Below are 21,805 nucleotides of genomic sequence, written 5' to 3' on the forward strand. Positions count from 1 at the left end.
TGCCACAACACAGTGCCTGTTTTTCACATCTCATTTGACTCCATCCTCCTCATTCTATACCCAGGCACGAGTCCTGAACTTCTTATGGAATCCAGCACTCTGGATGCCCGCCTCTCTGCAAGGTGAATTAGGACAATATTCAAGTGGAATAAAAATATTCTCCCTTATGAAAATAGACATTGATCCCAGTGTGCCCTCTGAAGCCACTTGCCCCCCTCTATGTGAGACTCACTGCTAACTCCTACGATGACCTTCTTCTACCCCTTCTCCCTTCCCTAAGGTTATCTTTCTTCTCCAAGTCAAACAGCCTCAGATCCTTCTGTTCTTCTTCTCATGTGGCATTGTATCCAAGTCCTCTGCAGCTTTGACCATCCTCTGCAGCTTGATTATTTACTGGGGCCTTTGGATAGCCCCAGAAAATCACAAATCTCCAGTCTAGACCCTAGCCACACCCACCCAAGTCCCTGGAGTAACAAATAAGACAATGAACACCACTGGGCAGGTTTCAGGTTTTCATTTATATGCACAGAACACTAAGAAGGGTCTCCGTCACTATCAGATAATTATTCTTTCTCACAGTGGAATATGTTACATTCAGCAAGGCAGAAGTTGCCCTGGGGAAGGACTAGGATATATACAATCTGCTCTATATTTAAAAAATGAAAAAGAAAATGGAAAAAAAATTCCACAACTTCTCCCTTTCTGTGCTGTTAAGATAAACATCCTTTCCCCCAGTTACACAGCTCAAGCTGATGGTGAATACTTTTCTCCCTGCAGAAATCACTTCTGAAAAGCAGACATTTAACATTTCCAATCTGTCTCTGAAGCCGAGATTAAATTACATTCTGTTTTGAAGGAATCGAAAACACACTTGTTAATATAATAAATGCCTTCCGTTAGTTCTAGAATTTGTCTTTGTTAGGCACATAATTCAAGAATTATCTATTATGGTAAAAAAAAAATTGAGCCATCTGGGTCTGTGCTAATATCTGTAAGCAATAAGTCTTCGATTTCCTTCATACTTCATTACAAGCGATACACAGAGAGCAATCATTCCAAAATCAGAGCTTGTTTTCGGTTGTCGGACTATTGTTCATTAGGATTTATGAAGCAACAAAAAGACATTTTCTTGATTTTCATAAGTTAAGCTAACAGTCCGGTGATGACAACCCCATTAAAACTCAGCAAGTTAGATGTTTAAGCTATGGAGTTTTATACAGTATCTATCATTTTTACAAAGTGGCTTTCTGTCCTCCTTCAACTTTCTGTAGAATCTTTCATCGATAGAAAGAAGAGGAAAAATGCCTATTTACCATATATTTGTTAAGCCACATACATTTACAATGTATCTTACCTGACAATGTGTAAAGGACATAGAGCATTATGAAACTAACCAATTTTGATGATGTAGAGAGAAGAAATATTAGGCAAAAAGCATTCTCTTTCGAATCAACCCTGCCTGCTCTGACTTTTGCTAATGCAGTTCTCCCTGGGGCTGCGGGTTGAGGGAGATGAGGAAGGGACAGCTGACTTGTAGCTGGGGGAGGCAGCACACCTTCCTCTAAAGACAGCGGCCCTGTCCAAACTGTAGCCTGTATATATTGTTAAGAGCCCTCTTGTGATTTAGGCTGCTGGACACAATCAGCACCAGCTGAGACTTTGGGAATGAATGTGGGAAAGGAATCCCTGGTTGGCAAGAAAAAGAGATTTCTTGGCTTTTACGTTTTGCATTTACAAATCTCCCATTTGCGATAAGGAAATCCTGTTAGGTATGAAGATGGAGCTTATTCTCTGCGACTCATTTCTTCCTTAGGGCTGTCTGTTGGATTTACCAGCATAAGCGCTATCCAAGGTAGAAAGTCTTTTCTTCTCTTTTTTCTTTCTTTTCTTTTTCTTTTTTCTTTTTTAAAGAAGGGAGCTCTTGTCATCTGAGAATCAAAAGGCTTTCAGGTCCGTTCCATCTTGAATCAGCCTACAGCTTGCTGGTGGCCATGGCCTTAGTCACATGGGCCTTAGAAACACGTGTGGATGGTGCTAGAAACAGAAAGGAGCTTGAAAACATTTTATTATTAAAAGAGATGAGTTTCCCAAGCCATGTGCATTAATTGTAAACCTCTATGGAGTTAGGCAGATGGACTGAGTTCCCAGAGAACCCAACAAAGTCTTGTCTCCCTCTAATGATGGAAGTTACATCTTCTATCATCTTGCTATTCTAGAGACACAGTGGGACAGGGAGAGGAAAACAGGGGCTGACGTTTGTTGTGCTCTCGTATTCCATACACTGTGCTAGGCATGTTTATATATATAAGCTGTGGTTTTCAAAAATGCCTGGTCTGCTGGTTTTCCCAACATAGCCTCTTATGAACCCAATGCTACAAATTCCAGCTGTGATGGTGAAACACGGAAAAATATGTGCCAACTGCGCTTGATGTCTTGCCCCCAGGAGGTGACTGATGTGGAGCCAGCAAACTCACAGTCCCTTTGATAGATAACTGGCTCCTCCTCCAGGCTCTGTTTCTAAGAAACTCAACATCTTCCTGTGGGATTGCCCAAGATTCCAGAAAGCCTAGGTTTTGTTTCTTTCTGCCTTCATTGTGGCTGAGGTTACATGCCATCTTCTGTGTGACTAACTCACTTTCCTGAAATGAAAACCCATAGAAACAGCTACCAAACACATGTGGCATGGGCTGATTGGTAGCTGAATTTCCCCATCTACCAATTTGTGCCTCTTGCTCTCTCAGCCTGGATAATTAATGCCATAAAGTTAATTCCCATTAGTTCTATTATTGCCCTTTATCTGTCTTCCCTTGGGACACACAGTGGAATACTGGAACACAGACTCTATTTTTTATAAAACTTCCCTGTAACAAAATAATTTTTAAATGATATATTAGATCTTAAAATATATGAACAGCTTGTGTTATCGCTTGCTTGAGAGACTTCACCCCTCCCGTATGGTTCTGATTCGTTTTCTGATTAAAGAAAAAAAAATTGCTGTTGTGAGTGTTTGGCTTCTGATTTTCCATAATTCTTATTTGTAAGCACTTTTGTGCTGGTACTTCCTTATAATTTACTAAGTGCTTTGCTCTTAAAGAGCACTTAACAGAAAGAGGTGCAGAGAAATTACATCTGGCAATTATGCCAGTAAATTTAACTCCAGGGCCCAGGCAAAATAGGTCATTCCTTGCTTCAGGTTTCCTATCCCTGTCACCAGCAACAGGTTGCCTGTGGGCTGCTCCTGACCATGTTGAAGGAAGCACGGGGTAACTGCCTGCTGTTAAGCTGTCATTTAGGGCTCTGACAGCCCTTAGAATACATTAGCAAGACTCATTCAAGAGCCAGAACAAAGATAATACAGCCAAGACAAAGCTCAAGAAGCCTGGATTACAAGAAGTCATGTGATCTTAGTTTCTTGTGGCGCCAACTAACTCAGCCCTCAAAAAAAAAAAGAATTTGGCCCCAGATTTTTTTCTCTCTGCCTTAAAGACTGCCAGTAACCCTGGCCATGACGTGCGTCCCTCCCTTGCCCAACCATTTCCCATGCCTATGCATAGAACAAGTATGCAATTTATCTTCAAACTCAGGCATTTTGAGAGTGAAAGGGGGAGCTCCTAATAGTCACACACAGAAAACATGTATAAAGGAAGATCCTTCTGGACAAATTGGGGATGAATGGACACCATCTTTATCCTAAGCCGCCCACTTCCAGAATGGAGAACAAGATGGGCATAAAGAACAAGTTTGAAGAAAGTGTGGTTTGAGTCATCAGCTCTGAGTCCATTTCTCCAGGCTGCCTTTTCCAAAGAGTCTGAGGTTTGAGCCTTCTTGCTGCCAATGAGAAAGAAGATATTTGATATTATGTATACTTTGTCTTCTGGGGAGTTAGCATGGTGAGGCATCAAAGTGTGTGGGCTCCGAAGCCAGACTGTCTGGGTTTATATTCTAGCTCCCCACTTACTAACTGGGTGACTAACATACTAGCAAGCTACTTTTTTGTGCTTCAGTAACTGAGTGAGTGGAGAGGAGAGAAGCTGGGAGGGTTATATCAATGGAAATTCATCCACCTAAAAACAAGAGGCAAGAAAAAAAGAAGGTGGCCTCCTAGTGAAGGTGACCATTTATTAAACCCTCACTCACGTCAGGCCCTACATGACAACTTTAACCTTAACAACAACTCTTCAAAGTACACATTCTCATCACCCTCATAATCATCATCACTATTGATATATCTGATTCACAGATGTGGAAATGGAAGCTCTGAGACAGTAAGTATCTTTTGCAAGGCCATACAGCTAGCGATAATTAGAAGCTACCTATGACTCTAAAGTCCATGTCATTTCTAATATGCAAAGTATCGCAACTGGTGTATGTGAGTGTACAGTAGGAGAGGGGTATTCTGCTTCAGTGAGACCTTTCCAGTTCAACTTACCTCAACTTACCACCAGCACATACTTTCTAGAGACATTTAGCCCTAACCTGGAAGCTCTTCCTGCTAAAGTATTCTTCCCCTCCTTGGGACTTCAGTGACTTAGCTGTGTGACGTAGGCTAATTAGCCTTTTCTTGCTTCAGTTTCCTCACCTATAAAATAGAATGTATATTCACGCCTATGTCATGGGAGTTTTGTAAGCATTTAATGAACTAATACATGTGAAGCCCTCAGAATGGTGCCCAGCACATGATAAGGTTTCAATAACTATTAGATATCAATGTCTTGCTCCAAGTTGGCAGGAGGAAGTCAAAGAACTGGAGAGATAGTAATTCATCACTGGGTAGGGGAAATGTGGGGAAACTTCAAGATTTCTCTGCCACATAAGAAAAATGACGGCAGACAAAAGATTTTCCTTTCCTGCACTTATGAAGAACCTTCTCAAGGACAAAGCTCAAAAGCAGCGTCCTCATCTTCATTTACATAGTAGCAAACAATTTGTCCATATCCAACATCATTGAAACCCAAGTCTGCAATTTCTGCCTGTGCTTACTGACATTCCCCTACTTCCACGTTGCCCGCATTAGCAGGCATGCTGACTCCTGTATTAGTCCATTCTCACATTGCTATAAAGATACCATCCAAGACTGGGTAATTTATAAAAGAAAGAGGTTTAATTGACTTACAGTTCCACACGGCTGGGGAGGCCTCAGGAAACTTATGATTATGGCTGAAGGTGAAAGGGAAGCAAGAAACTTCTTCACATGGCAGCAGGAGACAGAAGTGCAAGCAGGGGAAATGTCAGATGCTTATAAAACCATCAGCTCTTATGAGAACTCAACTCATTATCATGAGAACAGCATGGGGGAAACCACACCCATGATCCAATCACTTCCCACAGGGTCTCTCCCTCCACTCGTGGGGATTACAATTCAAGAGGGGATTTGGGTGGACACACAGCCAAACCATATCAACTCCATAACGTTCCTGCTCTGGATCTACCTGGAGAGAGCAAGCCAGAGCAAAGCAGCACAGCCTGCAAGGCACATACACCTAATGAGAGGTTCCTCATCTGTAAAATGAGGAGGTTGGACTTACCTGATGATCTCTAAGGCCCTCTCCAGCACTAACATTCTATGGGTCTGTGATTCAGAGGCACCCCTGGATTACCAGGGCACCAGAAGTTGAGCCAGTTGCATTTCTCATGCATAATGGGCTGGAGAGAAGCAATTGGTGGGAATTAAAGTCTCAAGTCCTAAGCACTGCAATTTGTCCTTGCTGCTTATTGGGGAGCCGAAGGTCATGCTTTGCCAGAGTCTTAAATATCAATCTCATCCATAAACCTCATTCAGGCTGCCTGGAGAGTCAAAGTCTCTTATTTAAGAAGTGAACACAGTAGGGGAGAGGACACAGGACAATGGAATATTTTAATGCAGGCAAATAGCTTTCGAAGCCCTATAGCCTTGTTCAGCTTTACTCTGCAACTGTGCTATTTGATCCCTTTGCCACTGGGTTGAAAATTGTAAAAATATTTCACTTGCAAAAATTCACTGTGTATGTGGATTTTTCGATCCACCAGCTTTCAGGAAGCATTAATTATACTGCAACAGTAAAATAACCAGAGTTCAAGGGCTGAAATCAAGGGCAAGAGACCCTAGAAACAGAGATGCAGGTCACAGGCTTAGTCCTGTCCTGCCTATAAAGTGCATATTGGAGAATAAGTGGGAGCCTATACAGGGCAAAGTAACAGTTCCCTGAATGACACATTCAGCATGGAACTGGGCTAAAGGAGAGAGAGTTTTCTCCTAGTCCCTTAAGACCGAATTCAATTCTGCCTGCTGTTGGGATTCCACCTACCCTTGAGCAAGTTGTGTCTCTACAGTCTTGCAGGGGCATATTCAACAGTCTAATGAGACCTTTGCAATGGGTCCTCCTGCCTGCTGGTTGGGGAATCACTTGATTTCATCTGGTCCAGATTTCTTTCTGATTTGTATCACATGTCTTGGCTCTAAAAACACCAGCAAGGTTCTTGTGTAATCTGGGGAGGTTGTGCTCTGGGTACCTGTGACCACAGCCCTGAGAAGCAGTGTCACAGGTAGCTAAGTATTGAGCTCTACAGCTGGACTGGTGATTTCAAGCCTCAAATCTGTCATGCCAATTGTGTCACCTACACACATTACTTCATTTTTTTTTACCCCAGTCTCCCCATTTTAAAAATGAGAAATCAAATATAGTATAGTTAGGAGGTTGTGGGAAGGATAATATGAGTTTAATAGAATAAAATAGATTAATTAATATTAACTAATTAATATTAAATATTAATATTTAATAAAATAGAACACCTCCTACTTTGTTCTTCATCCTCACCAAGCGAGGGCATATTGTATCAGGGGCTACTGAGGACACATGGCCAACTGAAACTCACCTGAGGGATTTAATTCCTGTCTTTGTGGCCACTGAGGAGAAAGGTTACAGTGATCTCACTATCTCGGCGAGATCAAATCTTGGCTGGGTTTGGTAGGAAGAGGAAAGAAAATAAGAAGGTACTAAGTGCTCTGAAACACAGGATGAGTAAATGGAAGGAAGAAGAGAAGGGAGCCAAAATAGCCTTGCTTTGAGAGTGGCAAAAAACCTCATTGGTTTTACACATTTGCTTCTCTGGTCCCACTGATTGTGCACTTCTCCCATCTGTCATCAGAAACTCCCATATCCACTCTTGCCTTATGCCCTCTCCTCCTATGGCCTGCCTCACCCTAGCCTGTTCCCTAGAGGCAACTCAGGGTTGAGAAAAAGAAGGAAGTGGGATGAGACGAGATTTCACGTGACGTCCTGGCTGCCATTAATAGCACCAAGCCCTGCTGGTGATTCCTAAATATTCAGGAATAAACCTAGGGACACATTCAAATAGTGCTCATACGGACCCTGAAGCTGCTGCGTCCTGACATCAGGCCTTAGTGCAGAGGAACAGTGGAGAAAATCTACCGCCAGAAGCTAAGGGAGGGGCCCCCACCTCCACTGGAAAAGAGGGTGTCCCCTTTTCCCATGCCAAAATCTGATTTCTTCTTTGTAGTTCAAAGGCATTGAGAGTTACGTCAATTGCTTATTTTACTGACTAGGAACTGACATTTTCTCTGAAAAGATTCAGAGGCACAGTTTGGCAGACACTGGAACCCCCATAGTGCATCCTCTGGGCAGAATTCCTTCTCCTCTTCCTCTACCTCTTGTTTCTCTTCTCCCTCTTAAGAAAAAGGCCTCTGGTTGTACAAGAACTTGGATTTCCAGAAGAATATATTTATAAAGTGGTATGTGCCCATTGGGGAAAAAAATAAATAGATAATTTGTGAAGCAAAAAGCAAAGCCATTCCCATAATGACCCAACAAGTCCCCTCCTCGGGGGCAGTCTTATTAAACAGCCTTTAAATATCCTTCTAGGAGCTTTTCTAGCTACACATAAACACAGTGTAGTTTTCTAGCTACACATAGCAACATTTTAACAAAATAAATTTGCATTATATTTATTGGTCTACAACTTGATATTTTGCTTCATAATAGATGATAGGTGTATTAGTGTGCTAGGCTCACTATAAAAAAGTGCCAAAATCTGGGTGGCTTAAACAACACGAATTTATTCTCTCACAGTACTGAAGGCTAGGAGTCAGAAATCAAGATGGCAGCAGGGCCCTGCTCTCTCTGACAGCTCTAGGGAAGACTGCTTCCTTGCCTCTTCTAGCCTCTTTTGTTCCCTGGCTTGTAGACACATCACTCCAGTTACATGACCAGCTTTTCTCTGGGCATCTTCCCATAATCTTCCTTCTATGCCTGTATATCTCTTTGTTTAAATTTTCCTTTTCTTTTTTTTGAAATGAAATCTTGCTCTATCGCCCAAGCTAGAGTACGGTGGTGCAATCTTGACTCACTGCAAACTCCGCCTCCTGGGTTCAAGCAATTCTCTGCCTCAGACTCCCAAGTAGCTGGGATTACAGGTGCCTGCCACCAAGCTGGGCTAATTTTTGTATTTTTAGTAGAGACGGGGTTTCACCATCTTGGCCAGCTTGGTCATGAACTCCTGAACTCATGATCCACCCGCCTCAGCCTCCCAAAGTGCTAGGATTACAGGCGTGAGCCACCGCGCCCAGCCAATTTCCCCTTTTTATAGGAACAGTTGTTGCATTGGATTAGGCCCACACTAATGACCTCATTTTCATTTAATTGCCTCTGTGAAGATCCTATTTCCAAATAAGACCACATTCTGCAGTACTAGGGATTAAGACTTCAACATTATCTTTTTAGAGGAATCCAATTCAACCCATAACAATGGACATCCTACTGAACCTACTTCAGTTTCTTAATAGCTACCTAATATTCTATAGTTTTATTATGCTATAATTTGTCATTCCCTAAAACTTGAACATTGAGTCTTCTTCAATTTTCTGATATGCTAACGAGGACTGTAATAAGAATTCTTAAACATATTATTGTACACTTACTTTTGCAATTTTTTTTTTTTAATTTATTTATTATTATTAAACTTCAAGTTGTAGGGTACATGTGCACAACGTGCAGGTTTGCTACATATGTATACTTGTGCCATGTTGGTGTGCTGCACCCATCAACTCGTCATTTACATCAGGTATAACTCCCAATGCAATCCCTCCCCCCTCCCCCCTCCCCAGGATAGGCCCCAGTGTGTGATGTTCCCCTTCCCGAGTCCAAGTGATCTCATTGTTCAGTTCCCACCTACGAGTGAGAACATGCGGTGTTTGGTTTTCTGTTCTTGTGATAGTTTGCTAAGAATGATGGTTTCCAGCTGCATCCATGTCCCTACAAAGGACACAAACTCATCCTTTTTTATGGCTGCATAGTATTCCATGGTGTATATGTGCCACATTTTCTTAATCCAATCTGTCACTGATGGACATTTGGGTTGATTCCAAGTCTTTGCTATTGTGACTAGTGCTGCAATAAACATACGTGTGCATGTGTCCTTATAGCAGCATAATTTATAATCCTTTGGGTATATACCCAGTAATGGGATGGCTGGGTCATATGGTACATCTAGTTCTAGATCCTTGAGGAATCGCCATACTGTTTTCCATAATGGTTGAACTAGTTTACAATCCCACCAACAGTGTAAAAGTGTTCCTATTTCTCCACATCCTCTCCAGCACCTGTTGTTTCCTGACTTTTTAATGATCGCCATTCTAACTGGTGTGAGATGGTATCTCATTGTGGTTTTGATTTGCATTTCTCTGATGGCCAGTGATGATGAGCATTTTTTCATGTGTCTGTTGGCTGTATGAATGTCTTCTTTTGAGAAATGTCTGTTCATATCCTTTGCCCACTTTTGGATGGGGTTGTTTGTTTTTTTCTTGTAAATTTGTTTGAGTTCTTTGTAGGTTCTGGATATTAGCCCTTTGTCAGATGAGTAGATTGCAAAAATTTTCTCCCATTCTGTAGGTTGCCTGCTCACTCTGATGGTAGTTTCTTTTGCTGTGCAGAAGCTCTTTAGTTTGATGAGATCCCATTTGTCAATTTTGGCTTTTGCTGCCGTTGCTTTTGGTGTTTTAGACATGAAGTCTTTGCCCATGCCTATGTCCTGAATGGTACTACCTAGGTTTTCCTCTAGGATTTTTATGGTATTAGGTCTAACATTTAAGTCTCTAATCCATCTTGAATTAATTTTCGTATAAGGAGTAAGGAAAGGATCCAGTTTCAGCTTTCTACTTATGGCTAGCCAGTTTTCCCAGCACCATTTATTAAATAGGGAATCCTTTCCCCATTTCTTGTTTCTCTCAGGTTTGTCAAAGATCAGATGGCTGTAGATGTGTGGTATTATTTCTGAGGACTCTGTTCTGTTCCATTGGTCTATATCTCTGTTTTGGTACCAGTACCATGCTGTTTTGGTTACTGTAGCCTTGTAGTATAGTTTGAAGTCAGGTAGCGTGATGCCTCCAGCTTTGTTCTTTTGACTTAGGATTGTCTTGGAGATGCGGGCTCTTTTTTGGTTCCATATGAACTTTAAAGCAGTTTTTTCCAATTCTGTGAAGAAGCTCATTGGTAGCTTGATGGGGATGGCATTGAATCTATAAATTACCTTGGGCAGTATGGCCATTTTCACGATATTGATTCTTCCTATCCATGAGCATGGTATGTTCTTCCATTTGTTTGTGTCCTCTTTGATTTCACTGAGCAGTGGTTTGTAGTTCTCCTTGAAGAGGTCCTTTACATCCTTTGTAAGTTGGATTCCTAGGTATTTTATTCTCTTTGAAGCAATTGTGAATGGAAGTTCATTCCTGATTTGGCTCTCTGTTTGACTGTCACTGGTGTATAAGAATGCTTGTGATTTTTGCACATTAATTTTGTATCCTGAGACTTTGCTGAAGTTGCTGATCAGCTGAAGGAGATTTTGGGCTGAGACAATGGGGTTTTCTAAATATACAATCATGTCGTCTGCAAACAGGGACAATTTGACTTCTTCTTTTCCTAACTGAATCCCCTTGATTTCTTTCTCTTGCCTGATTGCCCTAGCCAGAACTTCCAACACTATGTTGAATAGGAGTGGTGAGAGAGGGCATCCCTGTCTTGTGCCAGTTTTCAAAGGGAATTTTTCCAGTTTTTGCCCATTCAGTATGATATTGGCTGTGGGTTTGTCATAAATAGCTCTTATTATTTTGAGGTACGTTCCATCAATACCGAATTTATTGAGCGTTTTTAGCATGAAGGGCTGTTGAATTTTGTCAAAAGCCTTTTCTGCATCTATTGAGATAATGATGTGGTTCTTGTCTTTGGTTCTGTTTATATGCTGGATTATGTTTATTGATTTGCGAATGTTGAACCAGCCTTGCATCCCAGGGATGAAGCCCACTTGATCATGGTGGATAAGCTTTTTGATGTGCTGCTGAATCCGGTTTGCCAGTATTTTATTGAGGATTTTTGCATCGATGTTCATCAGGGATATTGGTCTAAAATTCTCTTTTTTTGTTGTGTCTCTGCCAGGCTTTGGTATCAGGATGATGTTGGCCTCATAAAATGAGTTAGGGAGGATTCCTAACTTTTGCAATTTTTTTTTAAGGATAGTGCTATAGCCTGGAAGATGGTGTTCCCTCAAATTGATATTTTGGAACAAATGTCCAATGTTATGTTATTGAGAAGTGGGGTCTTATGGGAAGTGATTAAGTCATGAGGACTCTTCCTTCATGAATGAGATTAGTGTCCTTATACGAGAGGCTGAAGGGACTCCCCTAGTCCCTTCCACCCCTTTCGCCATGTGAGGACACAGAGTTTGTCCCTTCTACCACGTGAGGACACAGCAACAAGAGTGTTCATCCCTTCCTCTATGTGAGGACACAGCAACAAGGCACCATTTACGAAGCAAAGAGCAAGACCTCACCAGGCACCATATCTGTTGGGTGCCTGGATCTTGGATTTCTCAGCATCCAGAATTGTGAGCAATACATTTCTATTTTTTATAAATGACCCAGTTTAAGGCATTTTATTATGGCAACCCAAACAGACTAAGACAGATGGGTTCCTTGAAGTAGAATGTATGGGTCAAAGGATGTGTACATCTTAAATTTTGATGAATATTGTAAAATTGTCTTGCATTAAGTCCTATCAGTTTTTACACCCACCAACAGTGTACAGCAGCGTTGTTTCCCCCTACACCTTCATTAACCAGAAATTATCAATCCTTTATATTTCTACCAATCTCACGGAGGGAAGAAAATTGTATCTTGCTTCATAGCTATTCCTTTGATCCCTAGTGGAATTGAAGATGATATGTTTATAACCCATTTGATTCAGTGAATTTTTAAATGTTTGCCCATTATTCTGTGGGGTTGTTCATTAATCGAACAAACATTTCTAAAACATCCACGATGTGCCAGTCAGAGTGTAGGCTGCTTATATGGTATTCTTAAAACTGATTTGTAAATTTTTAGAAGGTATCTTTATATTAAAGCAATTTGTCCATTGTCTATAGTATACCTAAATTCTTTCCTTAGATTTCCATTTGTTTGTGTTATATTTTGCCCTATACAAATTATTAAAATTTAATTTAATTAGTCCTGTATATATTTTATTTATTCTGAATCTCTGTTTAGATGGCTTTTCATACTCCAAGATTATAAAGAGTATTCTGATATTTTCTTCTATTACTTTTGTAACATTGTAATTTTTTTCTTTAATCCACAGAGAACATCTGTGAGCTTGATATAAATGTAATTTTTTCCCAGAATGATCTGCTGATACTTAAATACCACTTACCAATTGATCTGTCATTTTTCCTACTAATTGGCAGTAAAGATATGAGCTAACATTTTATTATATACTTTATGTTATAGCCTGCATTCTCTGAAAGCAGAACCTGAGATAAAAGCTTGAGTGTATTTGGAAATGTGAGCCCAAGAAACAGGCATTCTTAAGTGGTTAAGTGACACCTGGGAGGAGAGAAAGTCAATACATGAATGCTTTCAAGTCAACCACTCCTATGCGCAACTGTTGCAGAATTACCCTGGATCTTCTGGGAAGCCTTACTAAATATTCTGGGAATATTACCAAACACACTGGAATAATAGGGGCAAGGCTTTTACCCCTTGACTCCCATCCCTCATTGCTCAAGGGTGGCCATATAGACACTAACTCCCTACAATTCCAGGTTGAGCATGTATGAGTGCAGAATATATTCTCACCTGCATTCCATACAATGTCCTGCAGAAAGCGTGAGTAATGGGGGCCAGAGGCAAGTGCTCTCTGACTGTATCTGCATGAAGCCGGCCAAAATTTACAACACGTTGAAATGGCTGTTGCAGAAAGCTCTTGAATAGCACTGTCAACACTTTGTATGAAAACAGAAATGGTCTAGATCTGAGTTGTCCTGTGTGGTAGCTGCTAGCCACATACAGCTGTTAAGCTATCAAAATGCAGCTAGCAAAACTGAGAAACTGAATTTTTTATTTTTGGTTAATTTTAATTAATTTAAATTTAAACACACATAGCCATATGTGACTAGTGGCTACCTATGAGAGAGCATGAGTCCATAATAAGAGATAGTTAAAGAGGATTTTGAAGTGACACCTCCATAGAAGGTGCCAATACACCTTCTATGATGTACTAAGTACCCAAAAATTCAGCACTTTTTTGATTTGCTAAAATCCTTACATATTTTACTTTATCCCCACAACAAGCCTCTATGGTAGATATTGTTATTCATGTTTTATAGATGAGGAAACTAAAACTTAGAAAATTTAAATGACTTTTTTATGATTGTACAGCTAATAATCAGCTAAGGCCAGGATTTAAAACTAGATGCTATAATTTTAGAGGATGCATTTTTAATAATCTTGTCATGAGGTCACTCTATCACTAAATTCCTATATATACATAGATCCATACCTGGATTTCGTATTTACCTATTCATCAGTACCACACTGTTTAAATACTATAGCTCTAAAGTATGTTTTGATACCTAGTACATTTTTAGCACTTTATCATGTGACATTTTAAAATATTTTGACCACTAACTATTTCCCTATCTAAATAAGAAGTAATTAAGAAAGGTAGAGGCCAGTTCAGATCCTTCAAGATTTAAGTCATAGAAAAGTCAGCTAATCAAAGGTGTTTGTTATCCCAAATAATAAGGCCACAGCCAAGCATTTCTAGAATTTGTTAATATGGCTGCTCAGAGACTTAAGCTTTCATATTCATTTTCTTTTACAATTTCCAGAATGTTAGTATTTGCCCTAAGGTTTTTTGGTCCATGGTCCAAGACGACTAAAGTACTTTCAGCATCATCTCCTCACACAGCCATGACCGGAAGATGTGTATTTGGGGATAGTCACCTGATAGTGTCTGCTATGATGACAAAGAAAATTGTGATTCAATTCAGAGACTATGTAGATTTAATATTCAATAGAACTAAAAATATTCAAGTTTGATTTCTATTTAAATATAATCTCTTAGTTGACACCGAAGTAAGGGTTGGTTCAGGGAATGAAAGCAGTTCCATTTAAGATCTTGATTCTTCCATGGGCAAAAGGAATTCTTGTCTGAGTTCAAAGACTCACTGTAGCCATCTCTTTCTTGGGAGAATTCAATTTTGCCACAACATCTTCTTCATGCTTAGAGAAGCTGAATGAATTTCAACCCTCTGAGCAGCAGCTCCCAATGTAGATTTAAACCATAGCGTCCTAAAACTTTAGATCTGGGAAACCTGAAAAATCATGTGGCCCAGAATCTTCACATCACAAATAAGGAAGCACAAGTCCAGTTAGAGTCAGAGCGAGGACTAGAATCTTGCTTCCCTAACGACCCTGCCCCTTCCTCTTTCCCTGTGTGGTTTCTTCAAAAGGCAAATAATGAGCTATAACAATTTATTACTTTTTTGCTGTGTCCAAAAGCCCTGGAATCTTTTTGTTTGTTTGTTTGTTTGTTTGTTTTTTACGTAGTCTCACTCTGTTGCCCAGGCTGAAGTGCAGCAGTGAGATCTTGGCTCACTGCAGCCACCGCCTCCGGGGTTCAAGCAATTCTCCTGCCTCAGCCTCCCAAGTAGCTGGGATTACAGGCACCCGACACCATGCCCAGCTAATTTTTGTATTTTTCGTAGAGACAGGGTTTTGCTATGTTGGCCAGGCTGGTCTGGAACTCCTGATCTCAGGTGATCTGCCTGCCTTGGCCTCCCAAAGTGCTGGGATTACATTTTTAATCCACTTCTAAAATGGATATGTGCTAACCAACTGTTCAGAACTCCAATATTGCTGTTGTTTAGATGATCTGGATATTTCCTAAATAATTTAGATTATGTTTAACTCTTACAGACATTCTATGAGTTTATCTCAGCATTTATTAGGCTAAGTTAAAATCTGAAAAGACAAATATAAAGTTTGTTGCATATTTTCTAATTAAAAGGGCAATATGTCCTAACTATCAAAAATTTGGAAAACTTGAAAAAGCAAAACTCAAAGAAACCAAAATTGGCTGGGTTCCATGGCTCATGCCTGTAATCCCAGCACTTTGGGAGGCCAAAGAGGGCAGATGGCTTGAGCCCAGGAATTCCAGACTAGCCTGAGCAACATGGTGAAAGCTCGTCTCTACGAAACAACAACAACAAAAACATAAAAATGAGCCAGGCGTGCTGACACACATCTGTAGTCCCAGCAGCTCGCGAGGTGAGTTGGGAGGATTGCCTGAGCTATAGAGGTTGAGGCTGCAATGAGCCATGATCATGCCACTGTACCCCAGCCTGGGTGGCAAAGTGAGACCCTGTCTCAAAAACAAACAAACAAGGCCAGGCACAGTAGCTCATGCCTGTAATCCTAGCACTTTGGGAGGCTGAGGCGGGTGGATCACAAGGTCAGGAGTTTCAGCCTGGCCAAAATGGTGAAACTCCGTCTCTACTAAAAAGATACAAAAAAAATTACATGCCTGTAGTCCCAGCTACTCAGGAGACTGAGGCAGGAGAATCTGAACCCCAGAGGTGGAGCTTGTAGTGAGCTGAGATCACACCACTGCACTCCAGCCTGGGTGACAGAGTGAGACTCCTCCTTCAAAGAAACAAACAAGCAAACAAACAAACAAAAACAACAAAGAAATTAAAATTATTCAGTATCCACCATCCAGTGATGATCAATGTTAATATCATAGCTTATGTCTTTCTTTACATACTTTTGTAGTGCATGTTATTATGAGACTTTTAAAATGAAAGTTATTTTTTGAAGCCCCTGTTTTTAAAAGAAAATTTGCAGATAGATGAGAAACATTTCTCAATATCAATAAATAAAAATAAAACATAATTTGATTTTTAAAGAGTGGAAGTATCATATCATGTAGATAAACCACAATTAATGTAACCAATTCTCTATAATTCAGTGTGCAAGTTTGTTACTAATATTTTAATAATTTAGACACACATATTTGTGCATTTCCAAACATAAAAATATTGAGTCAAACGATATGCACCTTCTTAAGGTCATTAACACATTTTGCCAAATTGCCCTCCAGAAGGCTTATTACAATTTATATAGCCCAAAGCTGTCTATGAGATTCCCTATTTTCCTACTCCATTGCCAGCATAAGGGGTTAGCATTCATCATCATTTCAGCCAAGGGGAGCTTCTGCAAAAGCCAAGCTTACCTTTGTGACTGTGATTTTTATTTGTACCCGTTTGCAGCTCCCATGAATTCTCGTCTCGGCCAAGGCCATCTGAGGGGTTTCTGCCCTCACTTGGCTGCACTGACATTGATTCGGCAAACAGTTTTGCCAAAAGGACAAAGATAACGGATGTGTTCACTTGGGAGACCTGTTAGCAGTGGACCATGAAGAGGGTTTGAGGGAAAACAGCAGCTTCTCCAGAAGAGCCTCTGACATTCTGGAGAGAGGCAAGCCCTTCTTTAATTGCTTTCACCTTCCTCTCTTGCAGGTTATTTCCCTCTTGGCCTCAGACTTCCCTAGATAGGGACTCATTTGCATTTCCGTTTGCACTTCTTGCTAGTGGACACACAAAGGTGAATCCAGGAGCAAATTTAACAAACTGGCAGGAGAAACTATTCCAGATCATTCTGGATAAGCTTAGTATTAGTAGGGTATGTCATTTGCTACTAAATTAATGCAAACAACAGGATGCTTTATTTCTTGCCAGGAAAGCTTTAATAACCCAGCCCAATCATAATGAATTCTGGGACAGAATTAATGTAAAAGAGTAATGGTGATTAGGTAATTATCAAGTAAAGAGAGCATTTAAACTTCCCAGTGACTAAACTGCCTAAGACCACCTAATATATGCTCTCTGGAAATAATTAATAATTTAAAAATTATCTAATCTCTACTATTAATCAAGAAGTAAGGATGCAGGAGCAATGCCAATCAAGTTGAGTTTGCCTCCATTCAATGTCTGCCAACGCACTACTTCTCTCTGGTGTCTTTGTATGTGTCAGCCTCTTTGATTTTCATTTCAGGCTAGCTAGACGTAAGCTGTTGCAAGTCTCTCAGAATATCTCTACAAGATGAGACACATCACCCTCTAAAATTATCTACCCTGAGTGAAATGCCAGGGAGTAACCTTTGGCCTCTGTCTTTTTTAATTGCAACTCAAGCCATTTTTAAGCCATGGGCTGTGACAGCCCCATGCTCTGCTCTCCTTCACCCACTCTTCACTCCCCCTACTCCTCGTGGGCTGTGGACTCTGCAGAAGACTGTGTGTGTGTGTGTGTGTGTGCGTGTGCGTGTGTGTGTGTGTGTGTGAACGAACGGTATTGTCTTGTTAAAAAAACTGATGTGTCTTCGCCCAGACATATAGTCTTAATTCCACAACAAAGGCAGCCATACATAGACTTTACCAACACATATATGCATGAAGGCACACGTGCACCCATACATACATACATACATACACACACATAACTCAGAGAGTGGAAAAATTCATCATGCTAAGTGACAACACATGTATTTCAGGAAGATTCAGAGTAGAATAACTGGAAAACGCTTTAAAGATTATTTTCTCCAAGCTCCCTACAGAAGATAACCCTGTGGGGCGCTGAGAAAAGAAATGACTTTTCCAGAGCCATACAATGAATTAAAAAGAGAAAAATAATTAAAATACAGTTTTCTGATTCCTGAACCCCAGAACTATTTTCCCTAAATGCAATAAAGCCCAAGACCAAAGGTGCCAGACAGCAGTTTAGGGAGTACAGTTTCTTAAATATTTGCTTCTTTAGATGTTGTTGCCTCCTCCTAGACAGCAATCCAGCTTCCTTCTTTGACTGCCAGACCCCTTAAGAAGCAAATCAAGTAGCACCTCCTCCAGGAGGCCTTATCTGATGCGCCCATAGTTAAGCTAAGGCCCTTTCTGTGAGCTCCCATAGCATTCTGTGCTGAATCCTAAACTTGCACTTTCGTCATTTATCCTGTGCTGGCTCTTTGGTCTTCTATTCCTCCCCAGATACTAAGCCAAAAAGGATGTATGTTGTTCACGGTTGTATCCCCAACCCCTAGCCCACTGCACAGTGCTCAGACAGATCTCATTAAACTATGCAAAATCTCATGGATCCAGGAAGCCATCACAAGGGCAAGGGGGCATGTGTGCAGCAGAACCCGAGCCAGGTAATTTATCTACAAGCTGAGACAGGCACACAAACAGAAGAGTGAAGGGAGGTAAGTCACTACTAAAACGTGTTCCTAAAAGGCAAGCACAGCACAACTTCAGACCATCTGACTCTTTCATGAAGCAGAGTGAAGTCTGCTATAAGTGAAAGGAGGACAAGAAAGTGACTCCACTTGTATAGAGAAGCAGAAAGGAAGCAGCATGCAGCAGGGAAGCAGAAGCTGGAAACATCCTAAAATGGATAGCAGTCGGGTTACCTACTTGGGATCTACAGCTTGTTTCTCAGAGAAGCAGTATTTTGGGGGGAAAGGGTCTCAATTTCTGTCTGTTGAATCCATTGACCATCTGCTTACGGCAGACCCAGGCTTTATGTGTCCAGTTTGGGGAAGCAGATGGGAGTGGGGTGATGTGAGTCTATGAAATATGCTCAGCCCCTAACCCAGTATAGGGCTTTCAGAAAACACAGATGACTTCTTGGGTGTTTTCCATGTGTACCCTCATTAGGCTACACCTGGGTCATTAATCCTGCACCTTGGACGTTCTTACTCTTTGCAAACGTTTGCTGAGGACTATCATGGAACTGGTCAATCAATTATATAGATCAGTATGATCATAAGAACATGGAAGTACACATTTTGTAAAATGACAGGTTATTGGGCAACCATCCTACATCTACTAATTTAAACTCTAGAAAACAGGCTTAAGAATATGTATTTTGTCCAAGCACCACAAGCAATTCATACCCTCAGACAAGTCTAGGAAACACTGGCAGAAATATGTAATAGCAATAACAATAATATTTATCATAGAAGTAAACTAATTAAATAAAGATAATGGTTCCTGCCTTCAAAGAGCACACAATCAGGTAAAAGAGCATTCTTTAAAATAATCATTCCTGACTCAAAGATACTCTACTTGCTTTCTAAAATAACAATGTAAATAGCTACAGCTTCATTTTTAGCTTTATGATATTCATTTGTGTGATTTCTGCACAAGCATTTCTTGTGAGATTTGACTTGGAAATCCCCAAATGGAGACAGGTCACCAAAGAGAGAGCTCCAGAGTGCTACTGAGAGCATAAGCCCTTTCAGGGGACCCTCTGCAGAGCTAGGCTCAGGAAAGAAAAATGTAAACTTTTAAAAGAGTTTCTTTGGGTTTCAAGGAATATTTGCAGGCAGTTTGGAGAATGAATAAGAGTAAAAATCAGCCACCCCCAGCAGAAGTTTATGATAAATGAGGCACTTAGTACACATTATGGAGACAAAAAACAAATCCCCCTGATTCAGTCAATAAGTAATACAGAACTTGGAGTAGCTGGGCAAATAGTTGTCAGAAATTACTGGACAATCAAAATCCTATTCGGCTGTAAATTGTGCATTGCCACCGTACTAGCTGCCCAATCTCCCTCACCACTCTGCATCGGCACCTCTACCTCTTTAGCCACCATTAACCCTCCGCTGGAGAACCCTTCCCTTCTTCACCCACTGTGCTTGGCTCCCTTTCAAATGTTCTCAGCCTACTCTAGGGAGCTTATCATCAGACCATGAGGCATTAATGCATGCTCTGATGGTAGAGACACAATGAAGTTCTTTCTACATGGTGCCAAGATAATCAGAAGCCTTGTTAGAAGGGAAAAATCAGTCTGATTGACAGTCGGTAGATACAAAGACTAAATGATGGACTGCATTTATCACTTTTCAGCTAGTACATTTTGATGTTAAATATTATTGAATTTGGGTGATTATAAGGCTCAGAGTTTTTATTTCAAATTTGTTTGTTTGCTTGTTTGTTTTGTCTTGTGTAGCAGTAGGGTTTATTTTTCCAATGAGCTGTTATGCAGAAGCCTAATATACAATGTATGCAAGTAGAGGTGCTCTGGAAAGAGTAGGGAAAGAGATCAGATTCCTGCTTCTCCTTGCCCTTCTTTTTCTTCAGTGGCTCCTATCACCTCCACAGATGCTGAACACTCAGAAAAAAAAAAAAAAAAACCTAATTGAAAACCACTTTCCCCTCCAAGCCCCTTGTTTTACAAGCAATGAAACTGAGACTCAGAGAATGGAATTGCCTGCCTGACTTCTTGCAATGGCAGCAGAACTGGAAGCAGAACTCAAGTCCCCGGAATTCCATTCATTGCCTTTGTCTCCGCACCAAAGGGCCAGAGGCTCTCCACTTCATGGGTTCTCATCACCCCAGGACAGTGAAGAAGGTGGCAAGAGGGGGCAGCAGCTGTTTCTTAGGCAGGCCATCTAATGCACCCTGCACCTACCTACTGCTTTCTTTGTACGTACATTGTACGTTCTCATTTTGTTGAGGTTCTGAGTTGGATTAAGGTCAAACCCAGTGATTTAACCCTTTCTAAACCAGAAAGATATCCTGAAAGAAGACAAAATAGAAAGTTACCATTTTCTTCTTCAGTCCATAATCAATTTCTGCCTACTCTAACCAGACCTGCCTATCAAGGAAGCAGGCGTTCACAAAGCTCTCTGTGATCCTTTCTTCATCCCTCTACCTCCTTCTCAATCACGGATCCAGTCCACATCTCCACATTTGCATTTGTCACTCTTCCCCTCTCCATTAAATATTCTTAGCTTCTGTCCAGATTCTTTACCCTACCCTGGAGAGTCTCTCCTTTTATTATTGGCCAATAAGGTATTAATATATTAGTTGCTTCAAAGTGCATTTTTTAATGAGGGTCGTGGATGTTCATTTAGCGGAATTTGATAGTGACAATACATCGACATTGGTAAGGTTAATGATTCAATGCTTTATTCCATTGAACAAGTTGAACAACACTTAGCACATTGATCCACAATGTCATACAATCCATCTTTGCTATTACTTTAATGGTGCCATGGCATCGATGCCCTTTAAGTAATTGTCAGTGTGAAAAGATGGACTTGGCCTTGTCATGTCAGATTAGAACTATACTGAATTGTGAAAAATTTTTTGTCTTTTTAAAAATTCTTTCCTTCCCCTCATTGTATGTCCTTCTGATTGAATAGGGAGGCGTGGGCTTGTAGATGCTAGGAGGGACAGTCTGGCTATATAGTGAAGAGACAGATTGGGCATGCAGAGACACAATGATCTACATTTTCTAAGCCCTGATTTTCATCCTGCATCAGACCTGCATAACCTTGGACAGGCTTCTTAGCTTCCTTAGATCTCTGTGCTTTCGTTTTTAAAAATGGAGATAGTTAATGAAATCTACTTGTCCCACCTACTTCACAAATGATGAGTCTTAGCTTTAAGGCATGATGCTCTGCCCCTGGCTCCAAGGAGATGA

This window comes from Chlorocebus sabaeus, chromosome 25 (genome assembly GCF_047675955.1).
Source record: "Chlorocebus sabaeus isolate Y175 chromosome 25, mChlSab1.0.hap1, whole genome shotgun sequence".
In the NCBI taxonomy this organism is placed as follows: domain Eukaryota; kingdom Metazoa; phylum Chordata; class Mammalia; order Primates; family Cercopithecidae; genus Chlorocebus; species Chlorocebus sabaeus.